This window comes from Aythya marila, assembly GCF_965140915.1.
Source record: "Aythya marila genome assembly, chromosome: 2".
In the NCBI taxonomy this organism is placed as follows: Eukaryota; Metazoa; Chordata; class Aves; order Anseriformes; family Anatidae; genus Aythya; species Aythya marila.
The window spans coordinates 126,576,747-126,600,709 of NC_139043.1; positions in this window are offsets into that span (position 1 = coordinate 126,576,747).

Below are 23,963 nucleotides of genomic sequence, written 5' to 3' on the forward strand. Positions count from 1 at the left end.
GACAGTAAACATCAAATAAAGGAAATAAATAAATACAAACTGATCAGAAATAAAGTTAGTTTAGAGAAGAGAAGTTTCTAAATCGCTACAGTAATCAGCCTTCTCACTGGAATAATGGGGGTAAAGGTAAATATATATCTGAAAACGGCAATTTGTAAGTTTCTGCAAGGAATAAAGCTTGTCACAGCAGGTTATGCCACTGAAGAGGTTTTTCTTGGTCCTTTGTTCTTCAGCATGGAATTCACAGAAACCCATGCACCAAATATACCGAGGCATAGGAAATGCTGAGAGTCTTGAGGAAATCACAGAATCACAGAATTTCTAGGTTGGAAGAGACCTCAAGATCATCAAGTCCAACCTCTGACCTAACACTAACAGTCCCCACTAAACCATATCCCTAAGCTCTACATCTAAACGTCTTTTAAAGACTTCCAGGGATGGTGACTCCACCACTTCCCTGGGCAGCCTGTTCCAATGTCTAACAACCCTTTTGGTAAAGAAGTTCTTCCTAACATCTAACCTAAAACTCCCCTGGCGCAACTTTAGCCCATTCCCCCTCGTCCTGTCACCAGGCACGTGGGAGAACAGGCCAACCCCACCTCACTACAGCCTCCTTTAAGGTACCTGTAGAGAGCAATAAGGTCGCCCCTGAGCCTCCTCTTCTCCAGGCTGAACAAGCCCAGCTCCCTCAGCCGCTTCTCGTAGGACTTGTTCTCCAGGCCCCTCACCAGCTTCATCGCCCTTCTCTGCACCCGCTCAAGCACCTCGATGTCCTTCTTGTAGCGAGGGGCCCAAAACTGAACACAGTACTCGAGGTGCGGCCTCACCAGAGCTGAGTACAGGGGGACGATCACCTCCCTAGCCCTGCTGGTCACGCTGTTCCTGATACAAGCCAGGATGCCGTTGGCCTTCTTGGCCACCTGAGCACACTGCTGGCTCATATTCAGCCGACTATCCACCATCACTCCCAGGTCCTTCTCTGCCTGGCAGCTCTCCAACCATTCCTCTCCCAGCCTGTAGCTCTGCTTGGGGTTATTGTGCCCCAGGTGCAGGACCCGGCACTTGGCCTTGTTGAACTTCATGCAGTTGACTTCAGCCCATCGGTGCAGCCTATCCAGATCCTCCTGCAGAGCTTTCCTACCCTCGAGCAGATCGACACACACACATAGCTTGGTGTCATCTGCAAACTTACTGAGGGTTCACTTGATCCCCTCATCCAGAAATGCTGAGGAATAAATCAGTTTATTCCAGAGAGTACTGAAAGTCAGCTCCCAGAAGTAATGGATGAAAGACAGAAATCAGTCTTCAGAGTTTTCCTGTGAATTAATTTTAGGTGAGTCCTCATTTGGTTTACTAGCATTTTTGTGTTTTTCTGAATTAATCACATGCTACATCACTTAAATTTCTGCACACTTTGTACACTGTGACAGGTAACATAAGGCCAACACTGAGGCATTGTAATTCTCTAGTCGGTGGCATCAACAGACTTTTGGAATGCAACTTTTGATTTTTGCAATTCAAGTCCTACCAGTGATCTCTTCTTGTAGGGGACGGCCCTTACAATAAGGCAATGTTGTACCTGTTTCAGATAATGGAAAACTCATGTACACAGGTTTATGCCTATTTACACAAAAACACTCTCCCTGAGAAGGAATGGGTTTCACTTCTTTCACCATTTGGAAAAGCTCTTTAATATTTCTTGATTCTTTATTGTATTCCATGCATCATCTAAAGTTATCATTCACCTAATATCTGAATTTATTTTCCGTTCTAGTACCTGTTGCCAGAGCAGGGAGTTTACTGTCATCATATTTATTCCCCACAGCAGGGTAGGGCCCAATATGAAAACACCGGGAACTTCTGATCCCTATAGTTTACAGGTCTGATCTACGGTATAGCTGTTCCACACAATTCCTTTGCTACAAGCAATACTGTTCTGTTCTTCCTAGTGAGGCATATAGGATGGAAAAAGGATGGCTTCTGCTATCATTGTTTCTTCATCCTTATGCTGACCAACATAGTTTGTTTTGCTTTGCTGTCAGAATAGCTGAAACTTTTAAATTTTGCTACAGAAGATAATAACGGGGCAATAGGTTGCTTCAGATTGGTTGCTACAAAAGGTAGAACACCAGCCTCCTGCTTCTTCCTGATTACAAGCAGATTAAAAAGCAGGCATTATGAGCAGATCAAGATGTACCAATGTCCTAACAACGTGTTCCTTAAAACACCTTTTAAAATATTCTAGATTTCTCTTAATCAACAATTTCAAAAAAAAATTAATGAAGACATTGACTAAACCAGGATTTTTATGCAGGTTGGAGCCCTCTAAAATGAGGCACATGTCTTTTTATTTATTTTCAGCTTGATATGAAAGCAGAAAAGATCATTTTGATGGAAAAAGCAAATAGGTTTTGTTCTAATGTTTTCAAAATGAATCATTTAATCTTTGCCTGTTTGAAAGTACTAAAATAAAATGTGTTCTGTTTCTGGCACAAACTGTTCACCCATTTAAGTTCCTAAATACTTGTGGTCCTTCTGAAATTCATTTGATTTAATATTCCTGGAAAAAATCACTTAGCACTAATTTTTACAAGTAACACATGCAGTCAAGAGAAAACTCTCCACCAAACACACCATCTTTTCTTACAGCCCCAAAATGTGTTGTAATCTCCTTGAAAACACTTGCTATTCAGATTTATTTGATGAATAGGTCTTGTTCAGGAATTCAATTTGCTAACTTATAACCTTACTCTTGATGGGGACTACGTAATCAAAGTTGCTCATTTTGCAGCCACTACAGCATGAGCTTTTTCACAGCTTGGCTACAGTAGAAAGCTTTTTATAATAAGGATCTGGTAGACAGCAGTGTACCGGATATTAGACTTGTCCCAGAGGGTCCATTCTCCTATAGCTCTGCATGCATAATGGCAGAAGAAGGATATAGCCCCTTGATCTTTAGCACAGAAAAAATAAGAAATCAATTATGTCTGACTTTCTAGCAATGTGCTGCTATTAATTACATTTAATGGTTACAAAACTCACATGTAGGCATCCTTACGAAGAAATAAAGAAGCAAAGGGCCAAGGAGCCAACATGACCAAACAGCTTTTGTATTAATAACAACGTGTAAAGTTGCCAGAGCTGTCTTGCATACACAAAAAGTTAGTTCAACCCCACCCAAAGTCTGGAGAAAGCTTCTCTTGTTCTGTCTTTTCTTTTCTTACCACGCTGTGCACAACTAGAGAGGAATTTAGAAGAGTCTTGGAAAGTAAATTTGATGAATCTGTTTACCAATTGCAGCATATACTTTTTTAAGCATGGAATATTGGCTTGAGCAAGTAAAAGTTTAACACTATTTCATTTCTAGAAATATTGAGTTTTTTATTCTACATTTTAGTCTAAATTGATGAGTGGTACACTAGTTTATTTTCTATGTTCATTCTCAGATATAAAATACACAAAATAAATATAAACAACACTTAAAAATGGAGCTCATAAAGTCTTTTCTTTTTAGCGTAAAACATTTATCCATTTGAGCTTCCAAATACCCATGGTTCTCCTGAAAACTAGCCATTTTAAAATTAATGGAAAAGAATGCATTCCTATGATTGTATTCAAATTATTTAATCAGTATTCTTAATGAGTGTAATTCTTAGTCAGTATTGTGATGGTTAACAGTATCAGTGAGTAGAACTAGACCAATCATTTTCACATAATAATTTATTTGCTGAAATATGTGAGTTCATCTACTCAAACACTATCTTTCAAGTAAAGTCAAATATGCTTGAAGGGGGGGGAATTGGAAAGAGCAGTAAGTTATTCTCCCATTTTCAAACATTTGAATTTTCAGGACAGATTCATAAGTGGTCACAGAGACTATTTTCAGCTGGATGAGGAAGAAGATTATCAATGTAACTTTTCATTTCTCTTGCTTTGGTTACACATCTTTATAGAAAATGTTCCTTGTTCAGCTGAGTACTCTTTACATACAAAAATCCCAGAAATATTTAGGATTGTTCCTTTAGGAAAACAGGGGAAAATAAAATAAAATAAAATAAAATAAAATAAAATAAAATAAAATAAAATAAAATAAAATAAAATAAAATAAAATAAAATAAAATAAAATAAAATAAAATAAAATAAAATAAAATAATAAAATAAAATAAAATAAAATAAAATAAAATAAAATAAAATAAAATAAAATAAAATAAAAATAAATAAATAAATGCGATCAGTACTTCTTCCATTTTTAAAAAATATCACTTAGCAAACAGCGACCAGACACAGTAGTCTACTCCATTCTTTGCACATTTAATGCCACTTCCTCTTATGATTGAGGTCCTTGTGGACCAAATGGAGACATTGATGTAGGAGCTACCTTCTCGTCATCCAGAACTTCTACTAAATTTCTATTCCCAGCAGTGACTGCGACTGAACTGGTAAAGGACAGCTCTGGTGCAGGCAGTGAGGAGTACTTAGCAAAGTACAGCAGCTGGGCTAATCTTTCCCTAAATTTCACTGCTCTTAGAGCTGCTGTAATTACAACAGAGTCAAAACCCCCTGGGTCACTGAGGTTACTCTTACGGTATCACAAGCAACCACCTCATGTAACATCCATTATAAATTGACTGCACTTCAGCTTACACACACAGTGTCACTTACAAAGGATTACAAAGGGACTTAAAACACAGGTGTCTGTTGAGTCAGGCTTGTATCATACATCTCTGAATAACGTCTAATAGATTTTGGTAGTTTAGAGGACAGGGTTTCCTTTTAGTGAACCATCAGTTATGCTGATGGTTCAAAACAGCATATATCAAAGCAGTATATATCAAATAAACAATATATTTCAGAAAGAATGTAAAAACTGTCCTTCTTATAAAACCAGGAAAACAAAGCCATCCCCATTTTCTATGCTTTTTCTTGGGATTTTGGACTATTGGCTCATAAGGAATGTAGGGTCTCTCTCACTGAATCAAACTGGCTTTTCTCTGCCATCATCAGTGCCTCTCACCTCTTCTTCAGATGCTGTTTGTGAATCAAAAGAGCATGACTTCGAACAGACTGGAATTTGCTAGGAAGTAATTGCAGCTTTTCTCTGCTACTACAGGGCTCTTAGGTTAATGGCATGGTTCATGCATTCCATGTGCATTTAACCTAGACCATTCCTCAGTCAAGCCTTAGGCTACCACAGAAAGTCCAGTCTAACATTTACAGCTGGCCTGTAAAATCCACTGTTACAACCATACACTGGACACGTGCCCAAACTGCCACCGTGTTCTGGCTTGGAGAGGCAGATGGAGATATACGTTTGTGTCAGCTTGCATGGTCCACTTTCAGCATGTGTCCTTCAAACTTGGAAAGCTACAAATTGGCAAATCCCACCAAGTACCCCTCTTTCTGCATAGAGAATTACATTCATGGGCACAAAGGCAAAGCAAAAGGTCTAGACTTTTATCAGAAGCAGAAATACAAAGGGCTTTTAGGGCTTCCAGAGTGCACATGTTAGTGCCATCTGGAATCATTATAATAGGCATTCATTTGGCTCACACCATGAATAAAAAGATGTTTTATCTTTTTTTTTTGTTGTTGTTGTTTCTGTAATTATTCCAGATGCACTGTTATGTTCTAGGTTTATGACAATAAAGAGAACAAGGACCCCATTTGGACCTCATCCCACAGCTTCCTGAGTGAGGACAGAACATTAATTTTGCATGTTGGCATTACTCTGGGACTCAGTGCATGAAGATAGTTTGACAGAAAGATGATATATATAAAAATCTCTCTCTTTGTTGCTTTCACGATTGTTCAATCTTCACCTTCAGTAATCCTCTTTAAAAACATTATTTTTAAAAAATCTTTAGGAATTCTGTATCTTCAGGAAAACTTTATCTTTTGATAAACCACAAAAAAACGTCATTAATGAAATAAGGATAGTTCAAGGCTGGGGTAAATATTTCAGGAAGAAGCAAATTCTGAAATGTGAAAGAGTTGAAGACAGTGGAGCTTGGGGATCTATTGGGAATGAGAAGGTCTCCGGGTTAAACAACCACTTATATTTACCCCTGAATACATATAACCTATACCAATCCTGAATGATATTATTTATAACTGAGCTCTGATTATACACAGGAAAATGTGGTAAAGTTTTTTTTAATTATTTTTAATTTGGACACTCAGTCTGACAATCCCAAGAAACAGCTAAAATTCTCTGCATGTAAATTTCTACCCTCAGCTAAATACCTAGGGATGTTCAGGGAAGAATTAATTGGAAGCAAAGAAAAAAAAAGGAAAGAGAAAAAAGAAAAGAGTTGCAGTGCCCCAGTGAATAATTTATAGCTGTTTCCTTTTCAACAAAGGGAATGTTGAATGTTTTTGACAATAGCAGGTACATAATTGTTTTATGCTGGGGGCATTTATTGTAACTCATTCATTATATCATCTTGCTAGTTTTCATGGCATGCATGTATTTGTTCTCTTAGTGGAACAATTTGAATGACAACGAGGAGAAATAGTGGGGGACAGACAGTGAGAAATGATGTGTTAAAAGACTTAAACCAGTTTGATAGACAGCTTGAAAACACCATCAATACCAACAACACCATCAGCACAGAGAAAGTGAAAGGCCTAGATCCAGTGGTTGTCTTAGTCTGAGAAATGTCCTTTTTTTTTTTTTTTTTTTTTTTTTTTTTTTTTAAGAACTATCTTTTTTCATTGATTTCAGTTAATTTTGGTCGGAAAGGAGACTATTATACAATAGAAAGCTTAACACTGTGAAAGAGGGAAAAAAAGACAACATATGAAAAAATATGAGAAAATCTTGAGGGAAACTCAAATCAATGAACTTCCTCCAAAGAAATAACTAACCCTAGAAGTTCGACCCAGACAGTGAGACCATGTATCAGACACAAGTCTGAGGTTTTTGTGACCCTTGTCATTGGGAAAACATTTTAATTACACTGAGTCATTTCCCCTCTATTTTTTTTTTCAAGTTGTAAAAAATGAAAATACTCTGCATTCTTTCCTCCCCAATCTTTCCATCTGAGAAAATGTAATTGTAATGGGTGGCAAAAAGACAATTAATATATATTAAAACATACAAAAGGCTTCTTCTAATGATCAAGTTAAGTCACTAGGTCCATTTTAAAGGTATAAACCAATATCATTTCTGTGACCTTAATGATGGTAACAGGACTTACACTAACTGATCTAGCAAACTTACTAAAGTCCATTAGTATTACTACTACTACTACTACTACTGTTATATCACTATAAACTGTACATCCAGTTTTGCTATCATATATATGGACATAGATACAGATATGAAGATACTTATGAATTATCTACTTACTACAGTTAGTATTCTTCCTGAGTTGTATTAATTTATAAATGTGTCTCTAAAAACTTGATCATTGCCAAGCAGTATTACGATTTCCGAATAAAAAAACAAGAACACAGACAACTATTTACCACAGCAGGCACAGTGCTCTTCTATCTGTGCTCCAGCAACCATCTCTTGATTCCCATCCTTCTCCAGTCCTTTTTGTGAAAGGACTGTGTCTTACACAGATTAACTCATTAGTTTTGTAGGACTTTCAAATGATTATATCTGATGTGATATTTTTCCATTTAGTCAACAGCCAGAAGTATTCCCTAATATGAACATACATCAGGAGACATTCCCATTGTCTTCTGTTTCTTTGAATCACAATGCCTCTGTGCTTTGGCCTTTGATGATTTTGCACTAGATTGCTACAACTTTTGATTTGATTTCAACAGTTTTCCATATAATATTTGGTTTTATTTTAATAAATTAAATGTCATAAAACAGAAAAAATGGACATTGAGAAAGATGGATTTGGCATGCAAAAATACAGAAGTGTGATACGTGTGAGTACTCATGACAAAGAAACTCACTCCTAGAGCCATTCTCCCACTTCAAGGACAAAGGGCATCTCGAAAATACTATAAAAATCAATGCAGGGTTTTGAATCCCAATTCTATTAGAGAGAATTCTCTATAAGAGAATTGTTTCTTATGACCATGCATGTGTGACTATATGCATGTAGCCTTCTCATATTGTGTCCAAAATATTTCTATGTGTCTTCCCTCCAAAGGAAAAAAAAAAAAAAAGGCTCTGGATGCATCCAATATTATGAATCACAACCATCTGTGTTGTAGTGCAGTGTCGTAAGTCATTGTTCTTGTCCCCGCATATCCTTTCTCCCTCTTCACTGCTGAGCTAATTCTGCCAACAGCATCTACAATTCATACAGGCCCAATCCAAAATCCACACAAGTCAAAGTCACACCACTGACTTCAATGGAGTTTGTAAACTTGAGAAAAAAACGGACAGTGACTTTGTTGAGTTAAAGGGCGTGATTAGGCTTTTTTGATTCACACAAAACTTTCACTGTAATAAAGGGTGGGCAGGAAAAAAAGTAATAAAAACTCAAAAAAATGGAAATACTAAAGTTCTCAAAGAAATTAAAGAGGTAAGAAATATTACTGTAGAAGAACTTAAATCTAGGCATCTCTTGATGTCTGAAAGTTTGCACCCTCCCTGAAAGTGCCCGAACCATCAAGACCATACGAATGATAGACTGTGAGACATGCCAGGATGTTAATGAGGGTCAGGCTCTTCCCCTCCTCTGAAATCTATAGAGTGTGGTGAAGTTGTCACATATCCTGTGTCTGAATACTAGTAATATGGTAAACTTCATCTTGAGAAGCAAGATAGGACTATGCTTAACTGCTTGTTTATATACATACAGAAGACTAGAATCTTAACAGAAAATCCTCATTCCCTTAAAGTTAATTGGAGTCTTGCCACTGACTTCGGTGTGGCCAGAATTTCATCGACAGGCTTTAATAGGACTGACTATCCAAATAAATAAAGCAAGGGGGATTTGGCTGTCAGTGACCTATGCAAGATCTCACAGTCAGCAATAAAATCCAAAGCGACTAAGTCAGAACACTATTCTGAAACCACAAACTTCCTCCCCAAACCCAAAAATACAGGACGTTTTGATAACAGAAGAGCAGTAAGTACAGGAACAATTAAAGAAATTGAAAGAAACCCTATATATTTAGCCAGTTATTGTCAGAGCTGTAATATTTAGAATTTTGATATCTGTCATCTTTTAATCTCTCTCTCATATTACTTTTATTGCATTTAATTTTTTAGAAGGAAAGTTTCCATTTTTTTTTGGTTCATTTTCTTTTAAGAAAAACAGATGGAGAAGGAAAATAAAGTTTTGAAGTTCAAATATAGTTTTAAAATGGCTGTTAACTGTTTAATATCAAAAGCAATTTTATCAACTAAAGGCATTTGATGCTTGCTGTTTCAGGTGTTAATTCCTTCTGATGAAACTAAGTTTTATGATTTTAATGAGAATGTTTTCTAGTTGAATTCTAGGACAGCTGAGTATTTGGTCAGAGTACCTGAAGGAAAGAAAAATCACTCCACCTCTACAACTTTTAGCTCAGGAAAAATATTTTGGATAATCATGAGTGAAATAGAGGATAACAATGAACATGTTTTTACAAAATAAATTATAGAGAGTGCTACTAACTTCCTGTAATAAATGTAATATATGCACGACATGTGCGTACACATGCACACATATATGCATGTGAATATATGCGTGTAGATCTTCAAAAACAGAACGCGCTTTTTGGAGAAGGAAATCAAAGCACTCTTTTGTTTAAAGACTACATGATTTTCTAACCCTATCGGCTACAGTTACTATACTGAAATTTAGTTAGATGCCTAGTGCTCTTGCTTACGGATCTAATGCAGTATTTTTTGGATTCCTATTCAAACTGTCTGCTTTTTTTATTCTAATGTATCATGCCATAATTCCATGTAATTATGGGCACCCAGTCTTCCAAGACAAACAGCTGACACCTGGAGACATGTAAGGAATAACTCATAAGTTAAGGTTAGCTGCCCAACTCTCATTACAGTGACATTTAAAGTATATTCTGTGAAGTTCAAGTTAAACCAAAAACGTTATTCAGTGGTTCTTGGATTCAGAAATAAACATACAATAGGCTAGACAGAGATTGTCAGCCTGTCATTATAATACTGGCTGTTAACAACCACAATTAAGGAAGACTACATATCAATTATTATTTGTCTGGAACATGAACTTCCCTAAGCATGAAAGGAAGTGATGCAGCCTGTATTACTGTCTCCACTCTTCAGCTAATTAGTACTGTTTTTAATGGCTTCATCTGCCCAGGATCAATTGTCTAATGGGGAACAGTTCTCTGTCAGTTAATAAGGTGAGGAACTGTATAATATGATTATGTCTGGCTCCAAAATAGTGCTTCAAACAACACTAAAACAATCATGTGATGGAATAAATAGACTGAAGCAGGACTGCCAGATAATTCTGGAGCAAGCAGAGTGTTCCAGTAAGGGTACAAATATCTGATAAAAGAATGTGCAGCACACTGTAAGGAAAGTGTAGGACATTGTCTAGAAATGCTGGAAGTTTAATTAAGAAAAGGAGCCAGTGGCAGTATGTGTTTAAACTGGTGTTTAAAGAACATTAGCATAAGGAATGTGAAAGGGAAGGGCTCCATTTCCAAAAATACTTGCTGCAAAAATAAACTGCTTTGTGGTTGTCCTGCTTGGAAGAATGTGCATTTTAAACTTTCCATTCAGAAAATGCCAGCCAGTACTGAAAAGGGTAAAAAGCAACTTGATGATGTATACTCTGTGTGTCTCCAGGTTGCAAAATGCAGTTTATATATATGCACACATATATCATACCTCTGATGCTGCAGGATAATTGGATGTTCTCCTGATGGTCAGCTATAGACAGTTTGGTAGATTACTGCTCATCATGATGGAGGCATTGGACAACTCAGCACTGCTCTGCACAAGGCAAATCCAGGAGGTACACAAACAGCTGTATGACTTCAGATGACTTCTTTCTACTACAATTGATCACCATTACCCACAGGCTAATTGGCATTGTTCTTGGCATTTACAAAAAAAGATTATGCCAAGCCCTTATAAAAACAAAAAGCAGACTTTGTGGTATAGGAAATAATGAAGCTTTACAATTAAGCAAGCATAGATGTCATTGACTTTCCTGAATTCAGGCAGGAGGGGAGAGCAGTTTGGGAAAGCATTAGTGTAATATCCAAAACATGCATTTTTTTATTCCAGACCTAATTACCTCATCTGCTTTCTTCAGTAATGTCCAGTTTTTCCTTTGCTGTCCTTTGAATCACTGTTTCCACAAGAGATACAAGCTACACTCCCTGAGAAAGAAAAGAACATAGCCAAGTAACAAAGAGAAAAAAGAGGGGTATATTTAATAGAAGTTCTTTTGACGAAAGAGCTTCTCTCAAACTCTTGAGGTCTGCACCTCTGCACTCAAATCCATTAAAGGAAAGTATCTGTTAAGATTTGCCCCTCCTTTTGCAGCTGACTTAAACTGTTTGAACGTAAATTGTGCACCTCAACACACAATTGCCTACCTAGTTTTTATGCCCACCATGGTGAGAAATCAGCACTTCAGATCTTTGGAGCTCAATAAACCCAGACTTCACTATGCAAACTGCATTGTAATCCTGCGTGAACCTATTGCCTCTAGAAAGATCATTGATAACAACATTAGGTGTCTAGCCCTTGCCTCTCCTCTGACTGAATGGAAGGCCTGTATCTCCCAGAAAACCATTTCAATAATTTGGACAGTAGAAATCCTACCAGTGGTTCAGGGCTCCACAGCTAAAAAGCCTGGATTCTCAGTGCACTGTATTTATACACACAGGGAGATGAAGAGTAGTCCATCATCACAACATGGAGACCACTTCTGTCAGACTACTGGAGAGAAAAAAAAAAAAAAAAAAAAAGGCTTATTTTTTTCAGAAGTGGTATGTGTATTGTAGTATTGTATATTTGTGCTGGGAAAAAGAAAGGTCACACTGCTTTTTGAAACGCTTAGCTATAATACATTGAAATGTTGCTCTTACACAGAGTACTGCAAGGATATAGCTTAAGCTTTAACCTGTACTGGTCAGAACACATCAAACATAAAAGCATTGCACAAAGACTGTAACAACTCAAAAAAGAAAAAAAAAAAAAAGAAAAAGTTGATAATCATTGCTGTGGGGCAGCCCTGTGAAGCCCATATTTCCAGAAAGAAGGCGGCATTTGCATTCCTTGAACAGAACAGAATGGAACCGAACAGAACAGAGGAGTCAAAGGTTAAATGTGTGAGAGAAAAAGAACAAATTTTTCTGTCTGAGTTACATCATTCAAGAATGGATATAATTTTCAGCAGATGGACTACCTCATTCTTATTTTTACTTTCTATTTCTGGTTCAACTCACTTTCAACCAGCACTTCAGATTATTGTGGACAAGTGGAATTTGCATCCAAGGAGAGATTTTAGCTATTGCACATGCGAGTGTCAGTGACCTGTCTACTTCTCTTTTGCTAACTGCCACAGCTTAGAAAAAAGAAAGATCTGGTTGGTACTATCTTAGGTTCTTTAAACTCACTACTGAAGACAATTTTTTGTGTGTGTGTGTGTGTTTTTGTTTTGTTTTGTTTTGTTTTTCCTTAAAATGTGCATTACTGCAAATAGCTACAGCGTGGACTCAGTCAAGGCAGAACTGCAGTTACTCAGAGCTCTATGATGCTACAAAAACATCTCTGATTCTCAGAGATACACTCTGATATCCATTTCTAAGCATAAATATATGCTTAATTTTCAACAAACAGTAAGGGAGATTTGAAAAAGAGATGCCCTTTTGGAGTTGTAAACAAAGAAGCAGTTTTGAATAGGAAAGAAGATGGGGAGAAGTGCATTAAGGAGGGGGGAGAAGTTTTAATTGTCTCCATTTTCAAAATGTGCCTTTCCTTTGTCGCTGAATATATTTCCTTAAGTAACACATAAACTGGGAGGCATCAACATCAAACATGTTATTTAAAACTGCCTATTGGACTATTTATTACAAAAAGAAAATTTATTGTTAAAGTGTGCTTTCTGGGACAAATTACAGCTTAGGTATCTTGAGGTTCCAGGTACATTAACAAATATATGCAGAGGGATTAGGAAACCAGCTGCTCATTTTAACAGGAATTATTTTTTCTTATGGAAAGACTGTTGTTAACCTGGTATCTTCTTTCTCATACTCTCTCATATTGCCTTTCAACATTTTAAGGAGTTGGTTAAAAATAAAAAATAAAAAATATATAATAAAAATAAAAATAATAACAATGGAAGTTAAGATTGGCCAGCCATATGACAATATCAGTTAATGATTACATTTTCCTAATGAGATTTATGGATTTAGCTTAGGCAGTTTGCACTTTAAATAGGAAGTGAAAGTATTTTTTATAAGCCCAAAAGATTCATCAACAAAATGTGTGGCAGAAACATTTGTGCTTTTATTATAGAATATGGAAGAACATGCTAAATAAATGGATGCACTTTGTTGAAGGCATTTGAGGCCTAAACATCCATTCTTCAGAAATAGATTTTGTAATACTGAGTGATTGAACAGAAATTTTGTTTTTCAATACAACAATGCTTTGCAAATACACAGAGGAAAGAGGTTGTTTCTGGGCCAGCAAATGTTACAATGAAAAAATGTACGAGATGTTCTTGCAGAAGAAATTATAAACCATGGACCAGCTTTAAGAAAGTTAAAGCTGCAATCATGTAGGCTAATCTTTTCTGCTGCACTATTGTCCAGGATCTTAAGTGAAACAAGAAGTGTTGTGACAGAAATTCATACAAACTTTTTTTTTTTTTTTCTAAGAACAAACACAAGAAGAACTTGATGAAAGTTCTTGCCATTTTAATTCAGAGCTGTAGCCTCCATTTTGGAGGAGAACCTAAGGATTCTCTCATCTGATGTGGATTCACACTCTTGAGATCTAAACTTGACTCCAGCCTATAACCTAATGTTATTTCTGTTGGTATCTTCATGAAAAATAAATAAACAAATAAATAATAAAAAAAAAAAAAAAGAGAGAAAAAAAAAAAAAAAGGAAAGAAAAAATTAACATTGCCCTCTGCATAGCATGTGGCCATGAGGAATTCAGCGTGTGGCAAAGGCCCCATCTTCAAGAAGAGCAACACAAAACTCAACAGCAGTAAAGCAAGGCCCATGAGCAGGCTATTCCTCTGGCAGCACAACTGACAGTGACTTAAGCTAGCTCATCAATAATGTCTTCTTCAAATTATGTTATAGGTTAGAAACACATAATGGAAGCTCATGAGGCTTAGTTCCTTCACAGAGCTCCTTCACTGCTGTCAGGAAGGAGTTAACAGGGAAATGAAAGGGCAACATATATGTTTAAAGGTAGTGCTCACTTAGAAATAGGAGACTGCAAACCTTGCTTCTGTTGGGTGCTTTTACTACCCTCAAAGATGAAAAAGAGAGCAGGTGCTTACACAGTCTGAGTGGAAATCACCAGTATGGAGCAACTATTCTCACATTGACAAGAGGAGAATTCTGTCCAGGTGGTACCTTCCAGTTGCTGGTATCAACACTTCCTCGTGTTCCAGTGCCTCAGAGTTTAATTCTCCGAGGGCAAAGCAGATGTTTTTGACAAGTAGCAGGGATTGCTCGGTCCCCCAGAAGAGTGGAAGACAGTACGACTTCCACCCTCCTAACTCTGTATTTGTATTTGTGATGGGTTGGCCCCAGTTTGCAGACCAATTCCCACCCAGCTGCTTGGTCATTCCTGCCTCCAGGAAAACAGGGGGAGAAAATATGAAGAATGAGAACAAGAAAGCTCATGGGTTGAGATAAAGGCAGAGTGATCACTTACCAATTACTGTCACAGGCAAAAGAGAGTCAACCTGGGGAACATTAACTTTTGACAAGTAATTTATATACATTTAATTTATAATTTGGTTATTGAGAAGTAAAAAGACAATGATTAAAACACACAGAGAAAACACCTTACCCCCTTCCTAGTCCCAGCTTGACCTTCACTGCTGACTCCTCTCCTGCCCTGCTATCACTGCAGGTTACACCCAGGCCGTTCAGCAAGGCACCAGGCAGCACATGGGTGGGCTGCAGGGGTAGCTGTCAGTCTGTGGCAGTCTGTGCATACTGATCCTTCCTCCACACACTTTTTCCCTGCTCCAGGGTGGTGCTCCATGAGCTGCAGTGTGGACATCTGCTCCACCACGGAGCAGCTTCTTCTCATCCTCCTTGTTCTCTGACCTTGGTGTTCCTTCTGCTGCTTCTCACCCTTCTGTTCCCTCTTTCTCTCTACATCCTGCGCTTTTTGTGCTTTCTTAAATGTGTTTTCTTACAGGTGCCACTAGCAGCTGTGCCTCAGAAGGGGTGGTTGGCAATGGCTGGAACTGGATGGAACCAGCAGTGTCTGGCATGGGGCCACCCTTCCTTACAGAGGCCTCCCCTCACAGGGACTTCTCTTCACAGGAGCCACCCTGCAGCTGCCAGTGCCAACGCTGGGACACTGACACCCAGTACATTGTCACATATTCTACCTGTAAAAGGGATATTGCAGCCCATCTGTGCTGACATACATGACAAAATCCTCATGAAACTCCCCAAAAGCATGACTGGACACTACCTGAGCTCCCAATAAAATCCTGAGAAAGTAAACCCCAAAGTAAGGTGGGGAAGAAACTGTTATAGTAGCAAAATGACTGTGTGCAGTTTGATGTGATCAACAATTTCATTGGCTTGGAACTTGTTGTCTTCACTTTCTCTGTTTCATGAAATAGTAGGTGTGTGTTCCCATATTGTTGAGTGCTGTGTGACCCAGGGGATACTCAGGAGGGTGCTTTGCTTGACGTGTCCAGAGTCAATAGCTACTGTAGGACAGATCTTTCTCTGCTGTGCACAAAACAGCTGAGTTCTACCTTGGTCTGACTTACTATTCCTTTAATTCTCCCAAATTTCTGGGAGGAAATGATTATAATCCTCCATCTTTAGGCCAACCAGCAAATACGTTGTATGCCCAGCTTTTTGTTTAAGGATTTTCAGTTAAAAATGAGGGATGAGCTGTGAAAACCCCTGACACTAGGCCAATATGCCTTAGCCTTGTCTCCCTCAAACAGTCAAAAAGTACGCATGAAAGCATATTGTGCTTCTTCATGATATTTGGGATTTTCTGTATTGTTTCCCACTCTTCGCCCTCCACCTCTAAGGAGGTTTCCCTGTTGTGGGTGCTTTTGGCACCAGAATGGTCATTCTTCATTCCTTTCAGAATTCCCTCCAGGAAAAGAGGGCCTTTATGAAGAACAACAATATCCAGAACTTGACAGAATTAAGCAAAGGCCCCAAAGTTTTGTTTGCACTGATTCACTCCAATGGAAAAAAAAAAAAAAAAAAAAAAAAAAAAAAAAAAAAAAAGTATTTTGGATGATGTCACACTGACACCATTTCTCTTTCAGTGAAAAATCTATCTCAGTGAAAATCTTTCTGTCAAGGACATTTCCTAATTTAGGACAGGTTTCTACATGTATTGTAGACTAGCTACTAAAAGCGATTTTAAAATCATGATTAGTGGTAATCAACTCAGTTTAATAATTATGGTCCAATTCAGGAAGGTATTTAGGAAGTGAATCAGTTGAAGGCAGTGGTGTGTCAGTACCTACTTCCTAATCACGTGATTGGATGCCTTTTGCTTTCCTTTGCTCACTTGATATAGTACCTGGCCAGAGCTCAGGCTTCTGTTGAAGGATGTTTCTATACTAGACAGCACTTAAACATAATAAATGACATAAGCAAAAAATAAATAGTAAGATATTAAATATTAAGACAAACTTTCTAAGGACTAGATAGTGAATGACTGAGAACAAATTACCTGGAGAAGCTGAAGAGACTCCAACATTGGAAAATTTATGAACAGATAGGCATCTCTCAAGACTGGTATTGCTGACGCTGTCCTGGATACAGAGGACAGACAAAATAACTTTTGCTCTCATGCCTACTAACATACTCCCCTACCATCCTGTTCCATAAGAATGACCCAGCTGGCAATTTTCTGTGGTCAGTGGTTTGCAGGTAACTAACAAAACAGAATTACACAAACCAGGGTGTTAACTGCATCTTGTTTACTTTCTACTAATAGTCTCAGCTTAGTCAATATCTTGATCAGTTAGAAAAAAACAAGTTTCTCATGTAAAAGCAAAAGTGCTAAACTGCCCGGGAAGGCAAGATAATCTGAATAATCCTCATTATTTTACTTCTATTAACCCTCTGGATATATACTGCTGTTTGATTTGTGTGACAGGATAGAAAAATTGTACTTGTCTAATAAATAAGTAAGAATATTAACTATTGTCAGGAGAGAAGGAAGGAGGGAAGGAGGGAAGGAGGGAAGGGGGGAAGGAGGGAAGGAAAGAAGGAAGGAAGGAAGGAAGGAAGGAAGGAAGGAAGGAAGGAAGGAAGGAAGGAAGGAAGGAAGGAAGGAAGGAAGGAAGGAAGGAAGGAAGGAAAGCAGGCTCTCAATGTCTCTCAACTGTCATGGTATGATTGTAGGTTAGCAGTACTTGAGCCCTGATCCTTTTAACAATGGTTGGCTGCTCCCCCTTTGTCATCTCAAATGGGTAAGTTGAAAGCCTGCCTCTCTCCCATCCCTCCCTCCTTTGTGTCTGAATGTGCATGGGAATAAAGCGGAGGTGGGGAAGGCTTGCAGCTGTAGCAGTGTGTGCAGGAGGAATGGAAGAGCCATTGTCCGCAGGAGGCCACAGTGTCTTCCCTGGTACCAAACACCTCTGAGAATGCTCACAGGATCCTCCTCGCTGCTGTCCCCTCCTGAAATCACACTCTCCTCTCCCTCAGGCCCCTTGTCCCACCGTGGGTCTATTTCCAAATGGGATGAGCTGAAAACTTTTTAACGGTGCTAAAGAAAGTCAGTGATGAGGAGCAAACGAGGTTTACGTTTGATTTAGGTCCTATTATTAGAGAACATTAGGTGGAACAACCAAACTCAGCAAGGACCAAGCTGTGAGTGATCTACACATAGGAAAAGCTTCAGAAATCTCTCTATAGGTCACTAGCAGTTTAACAACTGCATGCAATTATTTAGATGTATAGTTTATTCCTGCATAATTTATGCAGATCCATTTTCAGCTATTTTGCCCAAATACAAAATAATAGTTTCATGATTACAGCATCATCAGGGGACATCAAAGCACTCCACCAGTATGATTCACATCCCCATTAACGATAATGCACAAGACAAATGTGATTCTTTATTAGGTTAATTCTATTTTGCCCATTTTGCAGATGAGTAAGTGGGAGCACAGAGAGGTTAAGTGATTTGCCCCAGGTCAGAGTGAAATCTGGAAGTAAAAACAATGTGTGAGTATGGCCTAAAAGCCATATAGATTACAATTAAATAATGAGGTATTTAATAGTGAAGAAATTCTAAAAACTAGGGCTTCATACCCCACCTAAGTATGGATTTAACAGGTAATTTCAAATTCCTCATAAATTTTAAACTTCCTGTGATCACTAAATAAATCTGGCGAATGGAAAGAAAAACAAGAAAAAAACTTTTCTTTCCCTCTCTAAAAAGCAGGTAAGAGAGGAAAAAGCACTGCTAAAGCTGCAGCAAAGAGAAATGATCTGTCCTAAAATGACACTGCTTTTTTCACAATGCCCTATCTCAAATGTCCTTAAAAAACAAAAGCGACACAAAGCAAAGCTCTGTAGTCTGAAGGGATGTAAAACTAAAGGAAAGATTTGTTCTATAAATAACAAGGTTTAACTGAGCTCCATTTATTTGACCCATTAATAAGGTGGATTCAATTAACTCAGTTTTAACTTAAGGGTCAGTAACAAATAAATTGTTAATTGCTGCTTCACCAAATAAGAAAGTTTTTAATAAATGCCTGCATAACTAGAAATATTGCAAAAAAGCACTATTTTTCTGGTGTAAAAGTACTTTCAAAGCAAGCCTTAAAACACACTGAAAAAAAATATATAGTAAACTAACACCAATATGCAAAAATGCAGATAGCTCACAGTTCTGAAACAACCAATGTTTTCCATATTTGTATTTGGTTTTCCTTTGAGAATGAAAAGCTAAGCCAAGTTTCTATCTTCAGCCATTTAAACGAACAGAAAGTTTAAATGAGCCCACATGCTTCATATAACTGTGAAATAGTTAACTGGGCTCAGTTGTTTAGTTTGAAACTGAATTTTAAAAGTTTCAGTCACAAGAGACTGAGCAGTACAGAAACTTCCACTGCTGAATAAAAGTTAGTATTTATAATGCAATAGAAACTGAAAAAAATATAGGGGAAGCAGGCACTAACTCCTCCTATTTTTAAACTATCTAAACCGTCCCATTAGACCCATAAGAATTTGTCATTCCTTGAAGCAAACCTTTTATCATGTAGTAGGAAAAAAGTCCTCTGATCAGAAAAAGTCCCTTCTTTTCTCCCGTGTTTTAGTGCTGAGAAATGACATGTCCTTTTGCTGATTACGCAGGTGACAGGAAACATAGCACCCATATGAGAAAGGTCAAATATACCCCTTGACTTGGGGGTGAGGGAACCTCATTCCCAGCACACAACCTTTTTTAATGCCATCTTTACTTCCTCTGTTGCTGTTTACAAGGAATCAAATTCTGGAATTTCCTGACAGTGTTTTCACGTTATTTCTATGTGCATTTTAGTTGTTATCTGTTCAACTGTATTGAGAACTCCTGGCCCTGTATGGTTGCAAAATTAACCACTCTGACACATCATTGATGCATTGCTATGGTCACTAATGCTAGGCAGTTCAGAGCTGCAGACTGAGGGGGTAGAGAGCAGGATTCCTTGGAGTGACATGTTTAAAAGGCTTTGTCTAAATGATTCTTCCAGAAAGCTCAGTCTTCTGTTTGAATAAACATATTCTTTCCCAGAGGGACTGGGTGTCAGCCAGATCTTATCCACACCATGATCAAAAGTTATTCTCTACTGACAAGCCAAGAATCGTCTAGCCAACATTATATATATATATATATATATATATATGTATATATATATTAGAATATGAATTTTCAACGAAAAGTCCCCTTGTCAACAAAGGAAGGGCATTTTGTCATGAACTCCCAGAATAATAGTCTCATTCATCAGGAAGTATTGAACAGTTCAGCAATATACTCAGTACAGCCATGTTGTTTTTCTTGTATCTCATTTTCATATCTCAGATGAGCTCAGCTTCCTCTGATTCACAAAGTAGGGAGATCTACAAGGAGGCAATGGATTTTTACATTCCCTTTCTCCCTTAGCTAATCCACTTATTTCAAGGGGGTGCTTATAAAACTGCTCATACAATCTATCCAATATTTTTGTTAGCTTTAGTTTCACAGCTGAAACAGTAGAGGCTAATAATGTTTTCTGGATATTCTTGATGTCCATTCAAACAATGTATGAAAGACTGTGAACCTTCCCATCCAAACATATGTTTATGAATCTGCTGTAAAATTAGTGATATTATTAAGTTACCTGGCTCAAATTTAAAAGTAAATAATCAAGCTCATTACCTTTGAAACTAATGATAGCCCATTTTACCTCCATTTTCATTCACTAATAATTTCATTGGAATAAAAGTTAGTTGTTAAGTGTAATGCCAACATCAGATCTAGAAACATTGCTGTTTGAATTATAAGAGTGTTCAATTAAGTTAAAAGAAGGGAACTGATCAAAACTGAAATATGAAGCAATTAGATTACTTTAACATGATATATCTAATAAAATAATTTTATTTAAAGTTCAAAGATAATTTTTAAAAGCAGAAAGCAATTATTCATTACACACGGAAAGATAAATGCTTACAGACTAATGTGTATTCCTAGCTTTTGCAAGATATATTCTCACTTCTTGCTACTTGATGAATGGGAAAAAGGAATGTATCAGTTATTTGCATTGTTGAAACTATTGAACTATGTTTTCTGATTGAAAATTTTTTACAAGAAGTATACAATTCTAGAGGAATACCAATTGAGAGTCCCAAAATTTTTTGCATAGTATTTAGCTGAAAGCAATAATGCATATTAATTTTTATAATAAGTCAATTGTTGCTTTATGCATTTTCAGTACAGAGCTGCAGCTGAGATAAACTATTTAGTCCACTATGCAAAGGTACAAATAAATACAAGCAGTAAATAAAACAAAATGCTTGCTGGGGTCAATGCAATCTCATAGTTTGCAGTTAATAAGTTCACTCATTTTATGCTATAGCTGAAAGTGAACAGAATAAGGCAGCTGATATACCTTACTTGCATTAATATGCTTGTTGTTTTTTCAACTTAACATTCAAAATATCTGGAGCTATTTCTCTTTGCAGAAAGAACTGTAGGATTTTTAATAATTATTAACCATAAATTATGGTGGTTTATATTCTTTTTAAAAGAATAAATCAGAAATGTTATTTTTTCCAAAAACAGTAACATTAGCTTTTGCAAAATGTTATTCACTCAATTTTGGATTTTCAGTAGTATATGACAACTCAAGACACTTTGTATCAGACATTCAGATGAGAATACATATCTATAAATGACATGAGAGTTGTTCAAAATTGTCCCTCCTACTGCAAATAGGATTTGCAAATACTGCAAATTTCCACACATTTCTCTCAACCTAAGCTGGGTTTATACTAGTATAACGGATCCTACGGATTTTGCCATTTAAATTACTATATATATTTTTATATGTATATATATAAATTAGACATTTCACAAACATTTTGCAAAATTTCTATTTCCCACTGAAAGCCATTCAAGAACTTGTCACTGTCACAATTGGAACCTGGAAATATCCTGTTGTCTTCTCTTTTATCTTCTCTTTTCTTTATTGATTGATTGGACAAGGAATTTGGACAGGTTCTTACACTCTTTTCATAATCAGTTCTTTTTTACTTTAATGCACATTATGCTATTATTATTAGCTATTATTAGCTTTAATGTGAATGCTAATGCTATATGCTATTATTAGTTTTAATGCTAATACACAACCAGAAGAACCAAATATTCACTTTCATTAAGCCTTTTAGGTCAGATCTTATGGCAAATGTGAAACAGCTTTCTGAAGTTGTTTTTGTGTACACCAACTGAGACTTTGGTCTCAAATGTTTAGTGAAAACACCATTTACAGCTTGGTTCAGAATCTTATGCATTCTTGGCAGCTCTCCATTTGAAAAAAAAAAAAAACTTTTGCTAGTGTAAAAAAAAAAAAAACTTTTACTGAGATGTAGAAAACTGAGATGAGTGAGATGAGGTAAATGGGGAAAATGGGTTATGAATACAAACAAGAAAGGCCAAGACATGCTCATTTTTCTCCAACAGCATAAACCAGTTAACAGGAGTTGATAACAAATAATAGGCACTTTGGTAGATCTTTGCAAGATCTCTAAATCTGGGATTACATATGCATACATAAGAAAACAAGATGCAGGGTATGATATTCAGGGTCAAACAGTTGCATTTGCTTTCTCTGTTATACCTAAATATAATTATCAACATTATCATTATTTTGGCTTACTTTGGAAACATTATCGTATTTTGGCTTATTAAAAAATATTTAGAAGCCCCCCATTTAAAAAAAAAAGTACACAGATATTCAACTCAGTTATATAGGTATCACTGAATCTGAATTTGTTATACTAATGTCAACATATATTTCATACAAGTCATTTTGAATTAAAGTTTAAATGTTTATGTACCCCTATTACACTGAAAAAAAAATATATTAAAACAATATTCTACTTTACATGACAGCACTATATATAACAATAATACATGTAGCATGCAAGTATCAAAGAACCTTTTTGTAAGGTTTTCCTCACCACAGTTATTTATGCTTGCAACAAGTTATGAGACCACATTGTTATATGCTTGGTAAAAGTATCGTATGGTCCCTGTTTAATTCCTAGAGAAACCTGTCAGAGGTAAAAGACGTGCTACAAAAGGGATAAAAAGTAAAGAACATGTCTATTATCAATTTAATGATAGGACAGACGTTCTCTTCAAAGTTTTTCCTGTTACGAAGCCTCACCGGTGAATAAAAGTATCTAATGTATTATTCAGATAAAGGCCTCTGAACCTTAGACAGAAGGAAATCCATACTGCCTTACATTGCTTTATTAAGTCTATATTAAGGGCTCCATTACTTTAAAGAAACTGTTTAAGTAACATTAAGGCTATGACCCAAACTGACAAAAGTAAGGAAATACAGATAACTGAATTTCCATCTTTAAAATATGCTGCTGTGGGGAAGAAAAAGGAACAATGGAGTATGAGACTTAGCTTCTCATCTTGGGCTGAGAGAAATATTTGGGGAAAGAAAAAAAAAAAAAAGTAGAAAAAAAAAAAAGAGAGAGAAGAAGAAAAAAAAAAAAACTGCCTGACTCTTTGCTTGGCACTCAACTGAATACAAATAAAAACTGCTTAAAATCTGGATATCTTCCCATCGCCTCACACCATAGGGTCACTTGTAGATCTAGGAGCAAGTTTTCAAGTTGTTATAGGAATGCTAGGCAATTCCTTACTGCTCTGCTACAGCAACAGTTAGAATAAAGGACCCAATTACTGCTGTCAGGGCCATATGTAAAACAGTGCTCAAGGGTTTTCACATGTTCCCTGCCCAAGTATGAACTGTGAAATCTCCAGAGAGTAAAAGATCTCTCTCTACCTTCTTTTTCCTTTAACACTGGGGGAATGTGGGAAGGAGGATATAAAGGGAGAATCAGATCACTGACAACAAGATCAATAGTTTGCAAAGTGACCATCACTATACAGGAATAGAGAACACTATCAGCCAGATATTTCTCACCTGTAGCTCTTAGCCCAGAGTTAAAATTAATTTGTCTTTTTAACAGGTCACTATTATATTGTATGAATTCAACTGAAATTCTGACAAGTAATAAGTAAACTAGAAATATCTGCCTAAATCTTGCTTTTCAAGTGTGGTATTAAACTTAACTGAAATTCTATAACCCAATCATAC